The sequence below is a fragment of the Triturus cristatus genome, chromosome 3_1 (assembly GCF_964204655.1).
Source record: "Triturus cristatus chromosome 3_1, aTriCri1.1, whole genome shotgun sequence".
NCBI lineage: Eukaryota > Metazoa > Chordata > Amphibia > Caudata > Salamandridae > Triturus > Triturus cristatus.
Window position 1 is genome coordinate 408,543,449 of NC_140583.1, and position 22,159 is coordinate 408,565,607.

Genomic DNA, 22,159 nt, shown 5'->3' on the forward strand with positions numbered 1-22,159 from the left:
CTGTTCCTCTGGAAATGACATTTAGGGCCCCATTTAGGAAGTGAGGGAGCGCACGTTCTCTGTTAATTAACAGATCACCTATTCCGTCAAGCTTGAACTTCCCCTACTTCATTTAGAGTCATCTGCTGAGCTTCTGACAGTGGAAACATCACTCTCAGTGCCTGTAGTGAGTGGACCATCCAGCACCAAGTTATCAGCTTTTTAGCATCAGTAGACCTCCTAATGTAGAACAAAACTTCTGATGCATGGTGTATGCAAAAAAAGTCTGTATTTTATGTTTTTCTACTAGAACTCCCTTCTTAACGGTTCATTAATGAAAAACAAATGACTAATATAAACAATAAAATAATTTGAAAAAACATAATTGTGATTGTGACACTATGAAATGGCTGCCTACGCGGAACTCAGCATAAATCCTCCTACAACGTTTACAGGAGCACATTCCATAAAAGATTCCAGTCTAAATTGTGGGGGTCTCTAGGTATGGTGGTTGCTTCACTGCCCGGCCAGTGGAGGATCTACCTCTGCAGCCACAGTGGTTTAGCAGAACATTTGCCATATTAAAAAATAAAGCCAACATTGGAACTTTGATGTTACCGTAATTAAACTGTTTTTATTTGGTAGGATAATCAATAGACACTTCTTAAAGTCAACAATTTCGTGTGCTTTGTGAGTTAATATATGGTCACCTCCGTAGGTGTCAATATCAATTTTTATCAGCACTGTAAGCAGCTCCCAAGCTATTCATGTGGCTGAAACTACAGCAACCAAATTATATGTAAAAGTTATCTGGTTTTGCATGTTTGCATCCTTATTGTGTGAATCATAAGATGCTTCCAAGTAGACATTCCTTTTTTAAAACATTAAACAGACTGGACAGTCCAGCTTTATTGTGATTGATATGATAATGCCAGTGTAGCTAGCCTAGGGATTTCTATGGACACCCAGAGTGCCTCAACAACTCAGCATCCAGTATTCTGGTCCCTGAGGAACACACATATTTTAAGTTTTGGCACTGCTGGGTGGTGCATTCAATTTCAGGGATATGGGAAAAGGTCTGACAATATCATATTGTAATAAATGAGATGGGCTTTACCTGGTAGCAAGTATGGCTGTTTAATCTGAGGTATGTCGAGAGATGAATAATGCAAATCTTGTGTTAAACAGCTAGCATGAAAGGAAAGTTGCATAACTCTAAGACAGTTAGAAAGGTGCAAGAGGAAGGTTCAGATTGGGAGAATACCGAGTCAGTTCAGAAGTGGAAGATACTGTCTCAAATGACGGATGTTTTACATTGAAATCTTTCTTTATTGCATGATTTTTACAAAAACCCTGCAACAATATACAATAATAACTTAGATTCATTGCTAGGTTTTTAGCTTTGCTTTAAAATCTAAAAACATCATGAAAGCCTAATCTAAAAAGACGCTGAAGTCCAATTTGAACAATTGACAATTAAGAAAACTCCTTAGGAGAGTCATTATGACATAAAAAGCTCTATAGCTTGATGCACAGTCCATGACACACTGCGGAATAGGGTTGGGGGGGAACAACCTTTACAACGCAACTTTTACAACGCACTACCTTTACAACGCATTTTTTACAACGCATAATCCATTACAACGCATGACATTACAACGCATGACACTACAACGCATTTTTAAAAACTACCTTTACAACGCATTCCATTACAACGCATACTACCATTACAACGCATACCATTACAACGCATAATATTACACTACACTATCCAACACTTTCTTCCTAGTAGGGGGGGAGAGTTTGTATATAAAAACAGTAAGGACAAATAGGCTCCACTGCTTATACCGTGCCTTAATGTTGGGTCTGAAACAAATGTAGATCAGTGACCTGGGACGGTAATCCCTGTGAGGCAGGGAGTCCGGTTAGCTGCCTGCCCATCGTGCGCACATCTCGCCTCCTCTAGCTTCTTAGTGAAGCGATCCATAAAACTGACCAAGGCATAGGTATGGGTAGAGTTCAAGGGGTCAAAGCAAGCCAACACCACTCCTCTGCAAGATCTTAAGTCCTTAGCGATCCAAACCCTTCGTAATAGGGGCCGTCTTTCTTCTAAGAGATTAGGGCACAAGCATATCACGTGTATTATGTCTTCCCTGTGTTGGCCGCAGAGCCGACACGTTTCCTGGACACAATCTCTTTTCCATTTTTGGAGGTGACAGGTCGAAGGAATCACCCCCATTCTCAGCCTTGCGTTGTTGCTATGGGTCTTGACAGCTGTGAGCCGTCCCCGATCTTAATCCTGACCCAGGTATCATGGTGCAAAATCTGCAAGGCCCTAAGTAGGCTGTTAGGAATGTTCAGCAAGGAAAGTTTCTGTCACAGCTTCCTTCTGTTGACCCTGTCAAAGGCAGATTTGTAGTCTATAAGCCCCATGTATACGGGGCTAGAATTAAATACGGCCTGGTCAATCAAGAGGGAGAGTGTAATAAGATTAACCGTTGTCCTGGTGTTGTTTGTAAATCAGGTCTGGTTTGGTGGTATAATTGAGTTTGCGTCAGCCCATGATCGTAGTGAGTTCATCAGTATGCCTGCGAAGGACTTCCCTCTATTATCAATTAAGGCGATCAAGCGGCAGTTCCCAGGAGATTTTTTATCGCCGCCTTTGAAGCTCGGTGCAAGAATCGAGCCCCGCCATGATGCCGGGATGGAGCTCTTTTCTAGGATGGAAAGGTAAAGTGGGCTAGCTGAGGAGCCCAGAAAGCTGAGTCCTCCTTATAAAGGGCCAGTGGTATTCCACCTGGGCCAGGGGCCTCGCCCTTGTGCCCCTTTGCAATCTGCTTTTGGATTGATGTCACTAAAAAGGAGAGCCTGAGGAGTGACTTGTCAGGAGTAGTAATTTGGGCCTCCAGGGCCGTGCTACCCGCTGGGTCGTTAGACTGCTTGTGATTCTGATCTGACAGTGGAAGGTCATTAAAGTGGTTGTGTAGAAAGGAATACCACTCTGACTCCAGAATATTGAAAGAAGCAACTTTGGGGGGCCCTCCCTCTAGGCCTTTTATGGTGCGCCAGAACCTCGCAGAATTGTTGGTCCTTATGTCGTATAGTAGTTTGGCCCAGAGTGAGTTCCAGTTGTTTCTTTGATATTCACATTTGGCCGCGTTCAGTTCTATACGTGCCTCTCTTAGTTTAGTTATGATTATTAAATCCATTGGTGTCGTTTTCAGTTTTCGCCACAGCTAGCTACGTTTTGCGGACCGTATTGCCGGAACAGAGCCAATCAGTTGTTTAGGACTTTTTGCTTGTGAACACTGTATAGGTTTTGCAAACCGGGCTGCTAGACTTTCAGAGAACGTTGTCCAGTTTACGATTGGGTCTCTCACTGGTAATGCCCACTAGGGGTAGAAAATGCTGTCTTTGGCTTTGCATCATCAGCTAGTCTGACCTGCCAGTAGTCAGCTGTCACGTCAAATGTGCTTAGAAACCTAGCTGGGGAAAGTATCTTTTAGCTCATCTGCCCTGGGGATGGGATGGGGATCAGTCCTAGTGACTGCATTGAGACCCCTGTAGTCTACACAAAACCTCATCTCTCTCTTGCCATCTTTGGTGTGAGGTTTAGGTACCAGGACTACTGGACTAGCCCAATGGCTATCTGAGGGTTCAATAACTCCCAAATCCAAAATCTTTTGGACTTCTATCCTTATACAGTCCCTGACATGGTCAGGTTGCCTGTAGATCTTATTCTTCACAGGCAGACTGTCCCCAGTGTCCACATTATGAGTGCACCAAGTGGTCTGACTTGGAGTCAGAGAAAACATATGTCTGAACTGGCTGAGACGATTTCTGCAGTCAGTTTGCTGCTGGGCATTGAGGGTGCCTGCCAAGGCTACGCCATCAACTGACCCATCATCAGGGTTCTGAGAAAGCAGGTCAGGGAGTGGGTCACTCTCTTACTCCTGTCCTTCATCAGTAGCAATGAGCAAGCAAATGTCTGCCCTGTCAACATATAGTTTAAGTCTGTTGACATGAAGTACCCTGTGGGGACTCCTAGAAGTTCCAAGGTCTGCCAAGTAGGTGACCTCCCCTTTCTGTTCAACAATTGTATGGGGGCCACTCCATTTGTCCTGGAGGACTGCTGGGGCCACAGGCTCCAACACCCACACTTTCTGTCCTGGCTGGTAGAAAGTAAGTACAGCCTTTGGTCATGCCAGGCTTTTTGGAATTCCTAGCTAGCCTCAAGGTTCTTGGTTGCCTTTTTCATGTACTCAGCCATCCTGGAGCGGAGACCAAGTACATAGTCCACTATGTCCTGTTTGGGGGCTTGAGAGGTAACTCCCATCCCATCCTTCCTTAACCTAACACACTGGACCCCTAACAGGGTGACCAAACAAAAGTTCAAAAGGGCAGTAACCAACCCCCTTTTGAGGCACTTCCTTGTATGCAAAAAAAAGGCAGGGCCAGAGTATGTCCCATCTTCGCCCAAGCTTTTCTGGGAGTCCTTTAATCATGCCTTTTAAGGTGTTGTTGAATCTTTCAACTAAACCATTGCATTGTGGGTGATAAGGTGTGGTGAACTTGTAGTTCACTCCACACTCCTTCCACTTAGCAGTCAAATAACTAGACATGAAGTTTGCATCCCTGTCAGATACTACCTCCTTAGGAAAGCCACTCTTGAGAATACACCCAAGAGAGCTCTTACCACCACAGGTGCTGTAGTGCTCCTTAGGGAAATTGCTTCTGGGTTCCTGGTGGCATGGTCCACCACCGCCCGTGCAAACCTGTGCCCAGATGCTGTCTGATGTCCATGGGACCAGCAATGTCAATCCCAACCCTCTCAAAGGGAACCCCCACCACACGTAGTGGTATCAGGGGGGCCTTTGTCATTCCACCTGCCTTGCCACTGGCTTGATAGGTCACATAGGAGCGAGAAAACTCCTTAGTGTCTTCAGATATGTGGGGCCAGTGGAAGCGAGGGACAATTCTGTCCCAAGTCTTGTTCTGGCCCAGGTGTCCTGCTAGGTGAATATCATGGGCTAGTGTCAATAGGAAGCCCCTAAACCTCAGAGGTATAACCAACCTCCTGGATGCACAAGGCTTGGGGTCTCTACTCTCTGAGTAAAGGAGTCCATCATCCCAATAAATCTTATGGGTGCCACTAGCATTCCCTGCAGCCTCATCAGCAGCTTGCTTTCTGAGGGGTTCAAGAGAGGGGCAGGTTTTCTGCTCCTGGCTCAGATCAGACCTGGAAGGACCCACTGCCCCCAAGAACTCAGCCTGGTCAGGTTCAAGCTCCTCTGGGACAGTTCCTTCTTCAGGCTCATGATCATCTCCCTGAGGAGACTGATCTGCATTCTGAGTCAGGTGGGAAGGCACTGCCTTAACCTTACTGTTCCTCCTCTTGGGAGGCACCTGGTCCATTATTCCAGAATCCAGGGCCTGTCCAGTGTTAGAAATTTTGGCCTGTGACCTAGTCACAGCAAAGACATGAGCAGGGCTCCCTAACATTTCTGCATGTGTCCTGAGCTCCACTTCAGCCCAAGCTGAAGATTCTAGATCATTGCCAAGCAAGCACTGTACTGGTAGGTCTGCACTTACCACAACCTTCTTAAGGCCAGTTACCCCTCCCCAGGAGAGGTTAACAACTGCCAGAGAATGGTATGTTCTGACATTGCCAGCATTGGTCACTTGGTACATCTCACCAAGTATAATATGCCCAGGATCCACAAGGTCTTTTGTCACCATTGTGACACTTGCTCCTGTGTCCCTGAATGCCAAAGCCTCTATTCCATTTATTAAAGGCTGTTGCCCAGATTGCTGGGGCTCACAAAGGGGGACATATCCATGCCCCCATCACAGACTAGAACAGCCTGAGTTGGAACTCTGACTAGGCCAGAGTCCATCTCAGAACCCAGGGTCAACCCTACTACAGCCTTATTCTGGACATTACCACCACCAATTGTAGCTGTACTAGGAGGAACAGTTGCCTTAGGGGCAATGGTGGCTGGAGTAGGTTCTTTGGAATTGGTGCCTTCACTGGTCCAGTGAGTTTTCAGTGTTGACAAATTTTGCACCATGTTTTCTTTTGGCCTTTTCCCTTGTTAGACTGTGAATCCCCACCTGAAGAAGATGTTTGGGGGCCTTGTGAAGACTTCTGGTCTTTACCCTTCTTCCCACCCTTGTCAGAGGTTTTAGTATCTTGCTTCTAGGTTTCGCCATCTTGGTTCTGTACCTTCTGCCTCACACTGGTTCAGACCCACGTGTCTGCCTTCTTACCCAATTCTTGGGGAGAGGTCAGATCTGAGTCTACCAGGTACTGGTGCAACAGCTGATTCTGACAATTATTAAGGATCTGCTCCCTCATAATTAAATTGTACAATCCTTGAAAGTCATGCACTTTGCTGCCAAGTAACCAACCTTCCAGAGCCTTAGTAGCACACTCTACAAAGTCTACCCAGTCTTGATTCTGTGCCTTTTGGGTATCCCTGAACTTTAACCTGTATTGCTCAGTGGTTAGACCAAACCCATCAATCAAGGCACTCTTCAGACTGTTGTAATCATCTGCCTCCTCCTCTCTAACAGTGAGGAGCTTATCTCTACCTTTGTCTTCAACGGAGAGTCATAAGATTGCTGCCCACTGCTCCTGGGGGGACCCTTTGTACTTTACAGGCCCTTTCCAGTGCAGTTATCCATTTGTGGATGTCATCCCCACTCTGGTAGGGAGGGACAATCTTATTCAGGTTTCTATGGTCACGAGACCTCTCCCTATCTCTAGGGATGTTGCTGCCACCATGGGACTCTAGTCCCACCTTTTTCCTAGCTCTGTAAAGCTCTAGGGCCTCCCTATCTAGGGCTACCTGCTTTCTTCTGATTTCAAGCTGAGCTTCCTCATACTTAAGCAGTCTCTCCCTTCTCTCCTGAGAGGTTTCCCTCCTATGAGAGGAGATTAAGGTCCCTACAGATGAGTTAGAATGGTTAGACTCCCTAGAGGAAGATCTTGACCTTCTAGGCCCACCACCAACTCTCCCAGGAGGGACAAAGAGGAGTTCATGTTGGTCCACTCCATCACTTTCTAGGGGAATTTAATTTTCCAAGTCCAGATCATTGTTATCTGCCTGGCCAGCCTCAGAGGTAAGGTCATGGGGAGTTACTCCCCTAGGCCTTTTCTCAGGTGCTTTCCCACCCACTCTGCCTAACCCTTCAGATCCTGAAGATCTGCTAAGGTCATCCAGCCTGAGTACCTCTATGAGATGCTGGGTGGTTGGACTTTTGCCTGTCTTCTGTTTCCTAGTTGTACATAATGCTCTCAATTCCATGAATGGGAGGCTATCATACTGGGAATCTTGAAGCCCATTGGCTTCTGGCAAGGACCTACTGGTTCCTGGCCTTGAAGACATTACTAGTGTGGTGTGGTGTATTGCACTACCTACTCTAGTGTGGCCTACTAAACTCTTTTGAGTTGTAGAAAGGGTGTGCTAAGCCCTTAACACACAACCCTCAGTTCAGTAGAACTTACTGTATTCTAAAGCTTGTATTATATGTACCTAGGGTACCTTTAGTGGTTTTCAGTTAGTCACTCAATTGAGATTATCTGGTAAAACAATAGCAAGCTGGAATCCTACATGCTGCAAACCAATGTGAGAAGTTGGCTTGATATATGCTGTCCACTAGTTATAGAGGGCACCCTGTATCAGTCCAAACAACCCCTTATTGGTTATAGGTTAAAGACAACATTTATTGAAAGCTATCCTAGTGGTAGCTATGGAGAGCAGCCTTAGACTAAGTCTTGAAGGAATGTAAAGCAGCTTGTTTTACCAGTCTATAATCTCTTGAGCTCCTAAATGAAAGATATCCACACTAGGTATATATAATAAAATATATGTATTTATTACCAAACACACCCTCCTAGTCTCTTTATGAGATTACACGTCAAAACACATACGTTACACTCCAATAATCACAGTAAAATAGCACAAATACACATCAGGCCCTAGGGGCGAGCCAAACCATATACTAAAATAGTGGTAGAAGAACCACGATTTAAGTAGACACAAGGCCTAGAGCTTGTAGATTCGCTGGGACCCCAAGGAACCACCCAAGGCAGTGACACAGGGGACCCACGGGGGCCGTGTGCAGTGTGTGAACACAGCCGCGAGCTCCCGTTAGCTTCTATGGGGAAAGTTACGGTTAGATTTTTAAAGATTAGGGACACTTAGAAATGAGTCAGGACCAAACCCTTTTGAACTTAGGAAGTTCTAGGGCTAACACCCACGGGAGCACCGGAGTACTCGTGTTACCTCACCCATGGAAGCCGGGTGCATAGGTGTCTTTTGGTGTCGGGTCGCGTCGTTGATTTCAATGGAAGCTGGCGAAGGAGTGCTGCTGCCGTGAAGATGCGAAGTGTCCGAAGAGATCCAAGCCTGGATCAAAGATGAGAAGAACCTGAAAGCAGAGGGGACAGAGTCTGGGTCACTAGCCAGTGACCAGGAAGGCGATGAACAGATGCCCACCGATGTCGGGTGATTTCAGGTGAAAGAGGTGAAGCTTGACTCTTCAGCCACGAGAACCATAAGGCGTCGAAGACAACTAGGAGCTGCATTCAAGCTGTCTCACAAAGGATGTCGAGTGCTGCAGCATCGGTGCCCGGGCGAGACACAACAAGCCTTGGCAACAGCAACCCACAAAGAAATGAGAAAGATGCTTCGGTGCAGACCAGCAAGGTCTGAGGGACTCACCACTTGGTTGGGAGTCAGGGCACATCTGGAGCAACCAGGGAAGCCCAAGGAAATTCAAAGTTATCCCCTCAGGCACCCACAAGTCAACAGACCAGGGATCGCGAAGGGACCTCAAGACAAAACACAAAATGGCAGCCCACGGGTCACTCGGAACGACCAAGCCGACAATCTTCTGTGGATTCAGTGCTCGAGGTGGGGGCTACAAGTCGGGCCAAGCATGACTTCAAGAGACATTGAGAAGTCAATGCACTTGCAGAAATGCCCAGTGACCAGGAGTTCCACGCTACTCACGAGGGCTGCGGGTCTCAGCTTTGCTGGGGACTCGGGTTGGCCTGTGAGATGTCTGGAAATCCTCTTCCTGGGCTGCAACTACTTAGGATTCTGGCGGGAGCTTCGATAATGCAGACCGGCAAATTGATTCAATGGTGCCTGCCAAGCAGGGGAGTCACTCCTTGACCCCAAGGGAGGTTTCTTACGTCCTCTGGTCTTTAGCAGAGCGTTGAAGGTCCAGGATTCGGCTTCAGAGTTTCATCCAGGGTAATTAAATTTCTGGTTACAGAGGTTCCTTACTTATACCTAAGGAAGTGGTTGGACTAGCTCTGGGGACCCACCTTTGGGAGGGTTTGGAAAGAGGGGTGGCTACACCCATTTCCTTTGTCCAGTTTCGCACCAGAGCAGAGGTTACCATGACCTAACATTGCCAAGCCCAGAAAGGTTTTTTCACTGTAGCAGGCCTGCTGGTCCTAAGCAGAAATTCAGAATGCAAATTAAAATACTGATGTTGCTTGTCAGGATTTTGGATATTTTTCAAATGGTGTGTTAGTGCCTTGCTATACAAACATATTGGTCTGCATTTAAGGCCATCGTAAGTGACATTACAGGCAAATGATTGGAGCTCACCATGGCAACTATCTATTGAGCTTATTTACTAGACCATCTAAAGCTAAGGCAACATCTAAATTTATAGACCTCACCTTGCTGATACGTTAATGTAGTATTGCTATGAATGGGAAGTCCTAAGTGAGTCACCTGGTTGCATGGTTTGACAAAATGGACCATGGTAGAGTCAGATATTTTCAATCTTCTACAACAACAAAGATGAAGGGATGCCTCAGTCATGTAGCTGGGTATGATTCTGTTATCCTTCAAATCTAAAACTGATGAGAGACCGTCCTGAACACATTTGACTATGATGTACTGCTGATTAGTCACTGTGTGAGAGGTGTGGTAGTGGTCTTAATAAATGACAACCATATCACATTGATGATACTATGGTGACTCCAGTTAATTTTGTGATAGCTCCTGACTCTTTCCATCTTTTAGGTCTCCACTCATCATATTGATAACACCAATTTAACTGTACACCCCACCTTTGTATTTTGGACTTTCTTTCCATTAATATGTTTTTGTAATGGCTCATGTGTAGTAAGTTATAAGGTTTATTGTGATTCATTGCTTTACTAATTCCTCTGAAGTGGTATTGTGATTTGGGTCTTTTTCTTTTATTCTCTTCTATTTTTCTCTGTGAGATATTGAGGAATGATGTACTTGCTATGCTAAATTCAATATGCCATTTATATTTGGATTAAATGCATAATAAAGAATGATTTTGTTCTTTAAAACACATATCGTATGTCAGATATGGGACCAACTAGAAAAAAAAATTAACAACTATTATTAATAGTTAATAAAATCCAATTAAATATTGCATAAGATGTTTAATAAATATACATAGTCAACTTTTCCCTGCCTGAAGTTCTTGTAGGGTAATTTTCATTAACTCTCCAGCATCTCCCAGCTTGCACTCAGCCTGAATAAGGTGTGAATGAGGTGTAAAACCCTTCCAAGAACACAAAATAGGCTGATGTTAACGGGCAGAGATGGCTTTTTTGACCTCCACAGATCATTCAGGTTGAAAGCTGTGGGCATCCTGTACCACCAAGCTGTCAAATCCAGCTTGCCAGTTCTCTAGAGCCACATGTAACATGTGAGGCACACTTACAGGGAGATAACAGGATGGCAAGACAATTCTTATTTATTCCCTGTCTCAGTGCTGAAGGACCCTGATTTTGTCCTATTAGACATTTGTCTTTGGGTTTGTTGTGTGAGAGTATCTGCTTCAAACTAGATTTTAGTGTTAGATGGTGGAGGAAACAGGTAATTTTCTGATGACACTCTCCCAGCCCTTAGGAGGCCAGTTTATGTGTGGTTGAAGACTTTCGCCATCTTGAAAATACCCTGGCACATCAAATTTTGGGGATGTTTGTAGTAAGGCAAACAGGAACTACTGAAAAATTGGGTTGACCTCGGGGAACATTTACCCCATAGGTTTAGGAGTACAGAGAAGTCTCTCCCACCAACAAGCTGGTGCCAATCATAAATGTGGCACATCTTCATCAGAATTATGTTGGATTTGCAAAAGGATGCTATACAGACTGAACCTTTTGTACTTGGTATCAGTGGCCCACGATGAAGACATGGGGAGGTTGGTCCCCCTTCCACTTGAAATCCATGGACAGAAAGATATCCAAGGATCATATGTCAGATTTCAAGGGTATTTCCAGGAATATAATAAAATCAGTAAACAACATTCCTGTAAAGAATCCTGGATGACCAGTGGGAACTGTACAAAATATTTGCTCTGGGGCCTCAAGGGGACTTACCACAAAAAACTATCTGTCCATTAGTGCTACAACTTTGAACTGAAGTTCAGCTTTGTCCTGCCTGGCGAAGAGTCTCTCTACAGACAAAAAACAAAGTCCCTTTTCAAACTGATGCTTAGAAAGTTTTTCAAACTTCCCTAACTCTAGGCTCAGGCAGGGCCAATGTACTTGTTGTATCCTACCTGTGCTCCATTACAGTTAGTTTGAAGCGTTGCCTATATTCTGATCTACTTTGACCATTGACTATCATTGACAGTCTGTTCTTTTTTTAACTATTTTCTTAAATGTGTAAACATTCCTATCTGTGGTTCCCTTTATTGGATTCTTGCCATTTTGGTGTCACTTTGTTCATCAAAGTTTGCACTGGTTATATAAATAGGAGTGTGATGTTTATTGCGTTGTGTTTTCAACTTTTTATCTGTTCTGATACTTTTAAAAATATTTCCTTAAGTTAAGCTTGTCTGCTCTGTGCCTTGCATACCAGAATTGAACTCAGGTTAAAATTATGGAAATATTGACTAGACATAACATATTGATGACTTTATTGCTTGTGGTGTTGTGAAAATGCACAAGCAATTGCATTGCTCTCTTATTCACAAATTTCATTTTTTATATTCATGTTATTACTTCGGACTGAAAAAGTTCAAACTTGTGAAAGATGGGTCCACTAAAGGAGGTGCAAAAACATCTTAAATGAGAATCTTTTTGAAGGATCATATATTCCAAAATAGTAACCAAATGTATTTCTAAAAATGGTTTAGATTATACACCTAATATGTCTGATTACATTTCATTTGTTGCATAACACAGATTGACTGACAAATATAATCTTACTTTTGCTCTTGAACTGTCATAGTGTGCTGATGTGAACATCTGATTTTATTAAGCTGAGTTGGGTTTTCTTGTGTCTCCTGCTTGGATAGGGATGATGTGTTCTGGGATCTGTGAATTGGCAAGTTGGGTTTGTATTTTTTTCCTCTGGCTCTTGATTTCATTGAGTTCATACACACATTTAAAACATACATTTTGGCCATAGATTCCAAGAGGTATACAGAGTGTTATTTACCTATTTGTACTAAGCCTGAAACTTTGCAATTATATTGTGATAGTATTTTTACAGGGCTTGCTACCCCTGATGAGGCACAGAAGTCCTTTATGCAAACAGCACACTCTAGGTTAGTGGTTAATGCAGAGGTTATGCTGGCTATTGGGAGTAGTCTTATGTGCTCATGAAAACCAGTTCATGCATTTACTACAGTAGATTACATTGTTAGGAGCTACATGTGATCATTAGTGGTGGGCAGAGGAGTTCATGCAGTGTAGACTAGTCTAGTACAGAGAAGTTAGTGCTCCATTAAAAATCTCAGTACCCTTTGAAACACTTATGAGATGAGCCTTGGCTTGTTACCACATTTACACACTTGGGAGGACACTTTGTAGTTTGATATCAGAGACAAGAGAGGGTATAAGATGACCATTTAGGGCATACATGACCTTATTAAAAGTGACCCCTAATTCCCAGTGAGGTCTGCAACTCTTGTTACAGCCCGATGGGAATCACAAGTTGCTGTGGGATCCTTGGATCTGAAAATCAGTCTGAAAATGGAGAAAATATGTGGGAATTGGTGCATTATCTTATCAAAGGTACACGTAATAAGGTTATCACTATGGTTGAAATGTCTCGCTTTACTTGAAATATCTGTGGCCAACACCTGTATGCGATTCAAATGTCTTTAATAAAAGAAAAGAAAACAATCCGGAGTACCCCACGGGACCAGTGTCTCCTCCCAGGTCATCATACAGCATTGACATACTTTGTTAAATGGCGCAAGCACCTTCCTTAAGAGACACTGGACTGAACTAAACATATTACCCATGGTTTAATATTGCAGAAAGCTCGTCCATCGCGTCCACACGTTGCTGCAGGCCTTTCTCACACACCCACTTAGGATCACGTGTAATCAGTGGCCACACTGCCCATTGCGGTTATATACCCAGAGTTGCCCACCATACTGGTCTCCCTCCCTGGCTCACCAGGAACCAAGAAGTCGACCGGTTTTGGTCTTCCCTAATACCCTACAGCCGGGTTGGAATTACCACCAACCTCGCGACATCGCATTTTTCCCTGCATCACCACACAGCCCTGAAGAAGTCACGGGGTTACTTCCCCTATGTGACGAAACACGTGGTGGCTGGTTGTTTTCTTTTCTTTCATTAAAAACATTTGAATCGCATACTGGTGTTGACCACAGATATTACAAGTAAAGCAAGACATTTCAACCATAGTGAGAACCCTATTACGTGTGCCCAAGACTGTTTTTTCATTATTCGTGTGGGTCCTCAACTCACACATTTACGGGGGTTATAGGGTAGTCCCCCCAACCTGGCAGCACCACACATACTCTGTACATAGTAGACACCACTTGAATTAGTCTGAGCGCCAATCTTCCTGTATTTACTAAAAACCCTACAAAAACATAGCATCTTATCAAAGGTAACTACCCATTCGAAGGAATTGCCTTGGAGGCTGGGGGAGTAATACAAGAACGTTTACTGGAACTCTTAAAATGGACCACCTAGCCAGATGTGGTAACAAATTGTTTGCAATGTAAGTGAATGTGCACCGAAATACTCACCCACAATTATTGGGTGTCAAGTGTCAAGGGGGGTTGGAGGCGCCCTATCGTCCCACTCTGAGGTTGACCGACATGGGAGGAAGCATGGGAGGACTGCCAGAAAATGTGGCCTTTATTTTGGCTATCTCCACCTGAAAGATAGCAAGTAATGGTTGTGCTTCTCAAAATCTAAATATTTAGGTGCTGATGTGAATTGATATAGTTTTGCAGCAATGGTTGCTACCAATAATATAACCATATATACCTATCAGGTTTTTAGGGTGTGCAACCAGAATGTGAATTTTGCAGTTTTGGCATACAATAGCTTCAATGTACCAACCTCTTTGGCAAGACATATATCGCTAATGGAGATACGTGTGCTTGAATAATGCTGTGTTGCCAATGAACAAAATCCATGCCTTTCAATCACTTCTATTTTCCTAATCGAATAGCCTTGCATTGGTGATGTTTGTTGGCATGCCATGTTTGAAGGTAACAAGCTATATGGACTTTAGATTATGTAATGATTTGATAGTAAGTTGATCCAGAAGCAGAGACAATGGATTTCAAGCAGTACTTCAGTATACTGCTTGGTCAAGCCTCACTTCACCAGACCATGTAGATGTTCTCACTTTTGTGGTAACCTTCCCCATCTTCAGTTAATTCTAGATTGTTTTCTATCATTTATTTTGATGCGTTGTAGAGTTATCATTCTTGCCTACATGTTCTATACTCTTTTAATGCCTTCTCCAGTAATTTCTTCTGGGTCCACTTTATTCCTTAAGTCAACCATGTTATCGGTACCACTTGAGGGGATGGGTTCAAATATGATTTTTTGGCAAGGTATGGACTCCTACAGATTGAAAATATGTAATAGCAAAGCATAACTTTGTGCCTTTTATGTGTTACCACTGAACTTCCAAGATACCTTGATGTAAATATAATTTGTATAACTGTGAATTTTAGTATTAAAAATTACAATTACAGTAAATTTGATTACATAAAATGGTAATAATTATAATATTAATTACGATTATATTAAGTACACCAAGTAAAATGCATAAATGTTTTTATTAATTTCTTTTTCCAGAGCTGGTGGTGAATGACCATGCAGTCTTCTGAAAAATGCTGAAAAACAAGCACATACAGTCTTTCTGATCCTCAGTGTATAAATAATTTATGGTCAAATTTCAAACATGGAGTTACGCTGACTAGCCTGCAGGACTACACATCATGTGAACCTTTGTTAGAGGCAGCTCAAGTAAGGAATCACTCCACTGTTAGACATTGCGAGAAATGTAGAAAGCAAAACAGTAACCCAAATATTTTACCACAGGAAGTGCAAAAGTCTGTTTACTATTTACAGACCATTAAGTGAAAAGCTGAAGCAAGTGTCAGTGATGATGCTGGAATGAGTGAGTGCACAAGTAAATAGTTAAGCAGAAGAACATCATTAAAGTCAAACGTGTGTGCTGAAAAATATATATTGTGTGAAAAGATAGAATTCTACAAGGGAGCATGCATGCATGAGAAATTAATCAAGGCCTCGGAGCTTAGAGTTGACAAAAAGCTTCAAGAGTGTGCAACCATTATTTATGATTCAAAGATCTTAGCAGTTTGTAGTAGGGATACAGTGGCTGCAGAAACCCATTATTATGCATCTTGTTAAAGGAACTATACAAGGGTTAAAACAAAGGAGGAAGATCATGCATCTAGCATTCAAACTAATTATCACCGCAAAAATATGAGGGATAAAGGATATCGTGAACTATTTCAATACATTAGAACTGTTATTATTCCTAACAAAGAGGTAATACATGTGACAACTCTCACTGAAATGCTTGAAACCCTCATGACGCACAGAGAAATACAGGGAAAAAACAAGTCAACCAAGAAGCATATTAGGGGAAAAATGGACTCCGAGTTCTTTAACAGGCTTCATATATTCCCAGACAAACAAGTAAAATTATTGACCCACCTGATAATGTCATGCTACAGGACATTGTGAGAAAAAAACACAGTTCAAAAAGAGAATTATTAATTTTAAAGGTTAAGGCAACAGACATGAACAAGATCATTGATCAAACATCACCAGACAGTGGAGGAAATTCCTAAGCCACGTAAGTAATAAATCAACTCTCATCACATTTCTTGTAGTTTGTAAAACTTGAAAATGAAACACTATTCACGAACTGTGAAGGTAAATGCTACAAAATTACAACTGAAGGGAACCACGAAGTGCTCGATCTCAACAGAACACATGAAGAAGCAGATCGTTGTTTGTTGCTGCATGCTGCACACACTGCTAATGAGGGTAATGAGGCAGTAATGATAAGCTCAGATGACACCGATGTGTTTGTTAAGCGTTTGGGATTCCATGACAGAATCATGGATGAATTGTTTCCGAAATGTGGTATTAAAATATGAATGCGAGTCCTTGATATAAGGAAAATAACTTCAACTCTTGGTAAAAATGTTTGTTGATCTATGATCTGTCTCCATACATTTAGAGGCTGTCGCACAGTAAACGCATAAGTGCATTCAACATCCTGTCTGCCAACAGACATACACAGGAAAACATTTTGCAGCTCGGAGATGAATGGGATCTCCCTGAAGAACTAATGGACAAATTGGAACAATGCTTGTGCTTGCTGTATGCACCAAATCTTCAGTTCATCACAAGAATGACTTGAGATATCACCTATTCTGCACAAACAAGGGTGAGATGGTCATCAACTTCAACCTTGCAGGGACTGTCTGAAGAAACATGCTGAATGTGCAAATTATCAAGCCGCTATAAGCAAGAGATGTCTTCTGAATGAACCACAGACACCTAGTCCAATTGGAAGAGGGTGGAAGTTGGAAAAACACAAGGAAGCTGAGCAACTGGTAGTTGACTGGGTGGAGGGGCTGCCAGCCCCTCAGGCCATGTTAATCTACTAGCTTACAACTACATTAAAAACTGCAAACTGACAACATGCGTTGGCTGTCTAAATTACCTCAAATACACTGACATGTGGCTGTGAAAATCAAACAGATGCAGAGAATGATGACACCTATTCAGAATAAAATGATGACAAGTATATTAATTTTTAAATTGTGTTTATGTTCACTCATGACATACATTGCTTATGTAAGATGCAACAACTATTAATATTTGAAATTGTAAGTGAATATTATTAATATAATCGATATCACTATATGAGGAATAAAATGAAATGTTATTGTTGATATTTTAAGGACTATATTGTTCATATTACAATTAATAATCATTATTATTCCCAAATAATATTGAATTTAGCCAATCTGGTGGAAATAGATTTATTTTTCCACATATTATGGTGAATGTGTATGCTACTTGTCAAAAATATGAAAACCAATTTTTTTTTCAGCTATGATTGTTAATCCAATGATAGACAAAAGGTAAAGAATGATAACTTGCTATCACATATGTTCCATCTCCAGGCATCTATACCTTGAAAAATAAATCATGTTGGAACCCATCCCCCTCAGTTGTACCAATGGCCTAAATTTGGATTCCTGCCTCATGGCCTATCTGAAAGTCCTCACTACTATTGCTCAAATGTTCTATTTGTCTGCATACCCAAGAGGTCTTTGATCTTATTATGTAAAAGACCAAAAACATCAGGAACTGTTGGAATGACAGCATGGCAGTTGAAAGACCTTCAATCAGTAGCGGCTCGTGTACCAGCAGAGTGGTGGGAGAGGGAGGAGTGGGAGATGGATGACATAAAAAGGAGACGGAAATAAATAATATCCTACCTGCCGCATCTCTGCTCTTCTACTCAGTCCTCAACAGAACAGGCTTTCACAATCCCCTCTGGCTAATCCTGATGTTGCTTTCATGATGCTGAAAGCAGCATCAGGATTTGCCTGAGTGCCACGAATTTGCGCTCCCAGTGAGAGTGGGAACCTGTGATTGCTCTCTCCATTCCGACAAGGCTGCTAGGGTTGGAGAAAGCTTCAGTGCATGAAACGGCCAGCCAAACTGTCATGCGCACTGACAACAGTGCCCTGCCCCCCACTCCCTCTCCATGATGGCCCGCCCCCAAGCCGCAGCTATTGTAAAAAAATAAAACAGTAATAAACACTTTTATTTTCGTTTTATTTTTAAAGTCTTGAGGCCGATGGGGGGGTGCAATGCTCCTCTGCCATAGCGGAGGAGCCGTAGCTGCCTTCAATGGGAATTCTTTCACTGAAAATTAAAGGTATGCATAAAGTATCCTAATCACTACGTTATTTGGGAGATTTTACATTAGTAGCCTTCTCCAAATCAGGTCTATGAAGTAGTTGCCAAAATGAATGCTATAAGATGACAGAGTGGACATTTTGTCTCAATCCATTCCTCTTCTGTGTGACGTTATCTTACTGTTAAATTTGCTTGTCTTTTTCTACTTATCCCTATGTCTATGATCATCAATTTTTTCATATCATAACATTCCTGATGATTGGACACTTCTAATTTGTTTCTCTATCTTCACCTCTACCCTTCATGATTCTATTCTGCCCAGTTTATCATGAACAATTTCTTGGAAGTCCTCTCATGCACTACACTTTAACCTCTCTAAATCCAAGATCTTTTTCTTTCCTGAAGCCTTTGGTTGATATTCCCCCTGCATATCTCAAACTTGTTTATCCCTTCCATCTTTCTTTTCCCTTCCCATATTTGAATCATATTGTAATCTATGACGCAAACATTATTTCGGTGAAACATTTAAACTGTCTCCAGCTCTTGTCACCTGCACCATTATAAACTCTGTAGGATCTTCTGACTCATGAGATTGCAGGTCACTTCAACTCTTAAGTTCAAAAGGTTTTTATTGAATAAGTAAAGGTGTCAATACATGAGAAAGAATACAAACATATCTTCAAATAGAGGAGAAAAGTAAAACATGGTGATGAAAATATACAATTGATCAGAGGATAACAAAAGTTTGAGGCTAAATAACAAAAAACAGCGTTGGTAATAATGAGCAATAAAGTAACTTATATAGAGAGAATAGTGCAAATGACAAGCAATGTCACTCAAGGAGGCTTAGAGACCTCTTGCTGAATAGGTGATACATGAGAGGAGCGCTTAGCACAGGTATCTAGGTACAAGGTTACAGGAAGCCATAAATCATGTCGTTTAGCAGCTAAACTAAGGGGGTGCACAAAAACAGTATCTAGCCTGTGATTATAACAAACATTGTACCACCATGCTTTAAAAGAAATATTCGTAAAGTTTTTCCAGTTGACGGTGATTTGCTGGAAAGCAACAGCTAACAACAAATCAACAATTTGCGTGTTAAGATCAGTGTCATCCCAACAAGGAGAGTGGCTCCCTAAAAAAATATTGACAAAAGAGAAGGGGGATGTAGTGTGGAATATGGCATTGATTTGGGCCCAGACTAGTGTCCAGAAATCTTGCGTGAAAGTGCAAGAAAAAAGCATGTGAAAAAGAGTGGCGTTAGGAGCAGAACAGGACCAACAGAGATCCGGTGTAGAAGAAAATCTCTTATTCAACACCTGGAGAGAAAAGAGAAGTCTGTTGTATATGAAGAAAAGAGTTTGTGTAAGGGAAGCAGCTCTAGATGTCTTGCGAAGTTTGGTCCATAATTTATCCCAAAGGGAGGTGGGCCAAGAAATGACAAGGTCAGATTCCCACTGTTCCTCAACTTTGGATTTTGGTCTAGGTGTGAGGGTTGTATGAAATGAGTGGTATAATGAGGAGGCTGTAGGGTGAGTACGCAAGAAGGAATGAAGCTGTGAGGTAGGATTGGGAGGGTGAGGATGCATGCGGGGGTTAGAGAGAAGAGCATAAGTGGACATGACTGCATTTTTAAGCGCAAGATACTTGCAAGCAAAAGAACGGGGAAGATGAAAGTGTTGGCTGAGAACGGAGAAGGATAAGAAATCAGAATTAGAGAAGAGTTGAGATACCCAGATTAAACCCCTCTGTCTCCAGGTTTTCCAGTAAAAGGGCTTGCGATTGATGGTTATACTGTTGTTGTGCCAGATAGTAGAGTTAAGAAACTCTGTTACAGAGGAAGGGGGGCCTGGGGAGGTGGAGAGAAGCAGCTTGGCTGTAAACTTATGGATAGGAATGGAGGAAAAGTGAGGCTTACGAGAGAATGAGAGGTATTCAGCAAAAGTGAAGGGGGATAAGGAAAGTCGCTCAATGATAACCCATAAGGGGGACGGCTCGGCAGGGTCTTTCAGCCAATGGGAAGCTTGCCGCAGAAGGAATGCCTTGTGGTAAGCGGGAAAATTCGGAAAGTTAACTCCACCCTCAGACTTGGGGAGTTGCAATCTGAGCAGGGACATACGTGGTTTTTTGCCGGACCAGAGAAAGGAAGAGAGAATAGTGTTAATTTTCTTAAAGAACTTGGCAGGGATAGGAATTGGGATGTTGGAGATGGTGTAGAGGACTAACGGGGAGAGCATCATTTTAATCGTATCAAGACGACCCCACCAGGAGAGGTATAGTGGGTGCCATCTGGAAGTGAGGTCGGATAATTTCTGGATGCATTTATTGAGGCACAACGAAACAGTGTCAGAGAGGGAGGAAGTAATGTGTAAACCTAGATATTTGATGTGTGAGGGGCTCCAAGTAAAATTGGACGCCATAAAGTCCGGTTTAAAAGTGAACTTAGTAAGGGGTAAAATCTCACACTTGTCATTGTTTAGCTTATAACCTGAGATCTGAGAGTAATCATGGACTTCAGTTAGAAATGCGGGAATGGAGGTTGTGGGGTTAGACATGAATAATAAAATATCGTCTGCGTAGGCAGCAAGTTTAATGTTGGTGTGGGAAACTTGGAAGCCGTGTAAGTTGGGATTCTGACGAAGCTTTGAAAGAAAAGGTTCCAGGGCCAAATTAAAAAGAAAAGGGGAAAGAGGGCATCCCTGACGAACGCCCCTACCTAGATTGAAAAAAGAGGAAACTAGACCGTTGGCGCAAACCGCCGCTCTAGGGCTGGAGTAAAGGAAGGAGATAAAAGAGATGAAACGTGGGCCAAATCCAAACCATTTGAGGGCGGAAAAAAGAAAAGTCCACTCCACCCTATCGAACGCTTTTTCTGCATCTAGGGCAATGGCTGCTAGTGAATGTTGGAACTGTGGAGATTTAGATAGGACATTAAACAAAAGTCTGGTGTTATCTGTGATGAAGCGACCTTTGACGAAGCCAGATTGTTCAGGGCCTAGCAACTCGGGAAGATAGGGGTCCAATCTAATGGCGAGAGATTTGGCATACAATTTATAATCAATGTTGACCAAAGAAATTGGTCTGTAATTCTTACAGTGCTGGGTGTCTTTGCCTTCTTTGGGGATGATACAAATGTGGGCGTCTGAGAATGTACCTGAGGAAGAGCCATTTAATATGAAGGAATCAATAAGGGAGTGGAGTCTGGGTAACAACAATTTGGAGAAATGCAGATAAAATTCAACTGTGAATCCGTCTGGCCCAGGGGCCTTGTCCCTCTTGAGTGACTGAAGTGCTGTAAGTAATTCATCGCTGGAGATTGGTGATTCAAGGGCGGATAAATCAACAGGGAAATTGGAAGGTGGTTGGATGTTGGCAAAGAAAGTAGCAAGAGAATGAGCAGTGGGGTGCGTCTCAGAAGAATAGAGTTTGGAATAAAACTGGGAGAATTGCTCTAAAATATCAACATCTGTATGCTTTAAAACATAATTAACATCGTAGACAGATTCAATATTCAGTTTGTTTTGTTTGACTTTTAAATAATTGGCTAAGACCTTCCCCGCCTTATTTTTACCTCCATAAAATTTAGAACTGGATTTCAACAAATACAATGAAGCATCCTCAGTGGATTGTTTGTTATATTGCATCTTAGCAGCAATGAGAGCAGTCAAACTTTCTTGCGAATGGGATGTATAGAAGGAATGCTCTAACTTTTTAATCGTGCAAAGGAGGTCACTGGTGCGTTTACGAGCATTCTTGCGTTTAGTAGCTACAAAGCTGATAATAAAACCTCTGGCTGCTGCTTTATAGGCGTCCCAGACAACGTGGATAGGCATAGTGGGTGTGTCATTAATGGTGAAAAATTCTGTGGTGAAGTCTACAAAGGAGGCGGAGAATTTGGGATCGAGGAGTAAGGTGTTGTTGAAGCGCCATCTCTTTGGTACAGTGGACTTGGGTAAAATATCA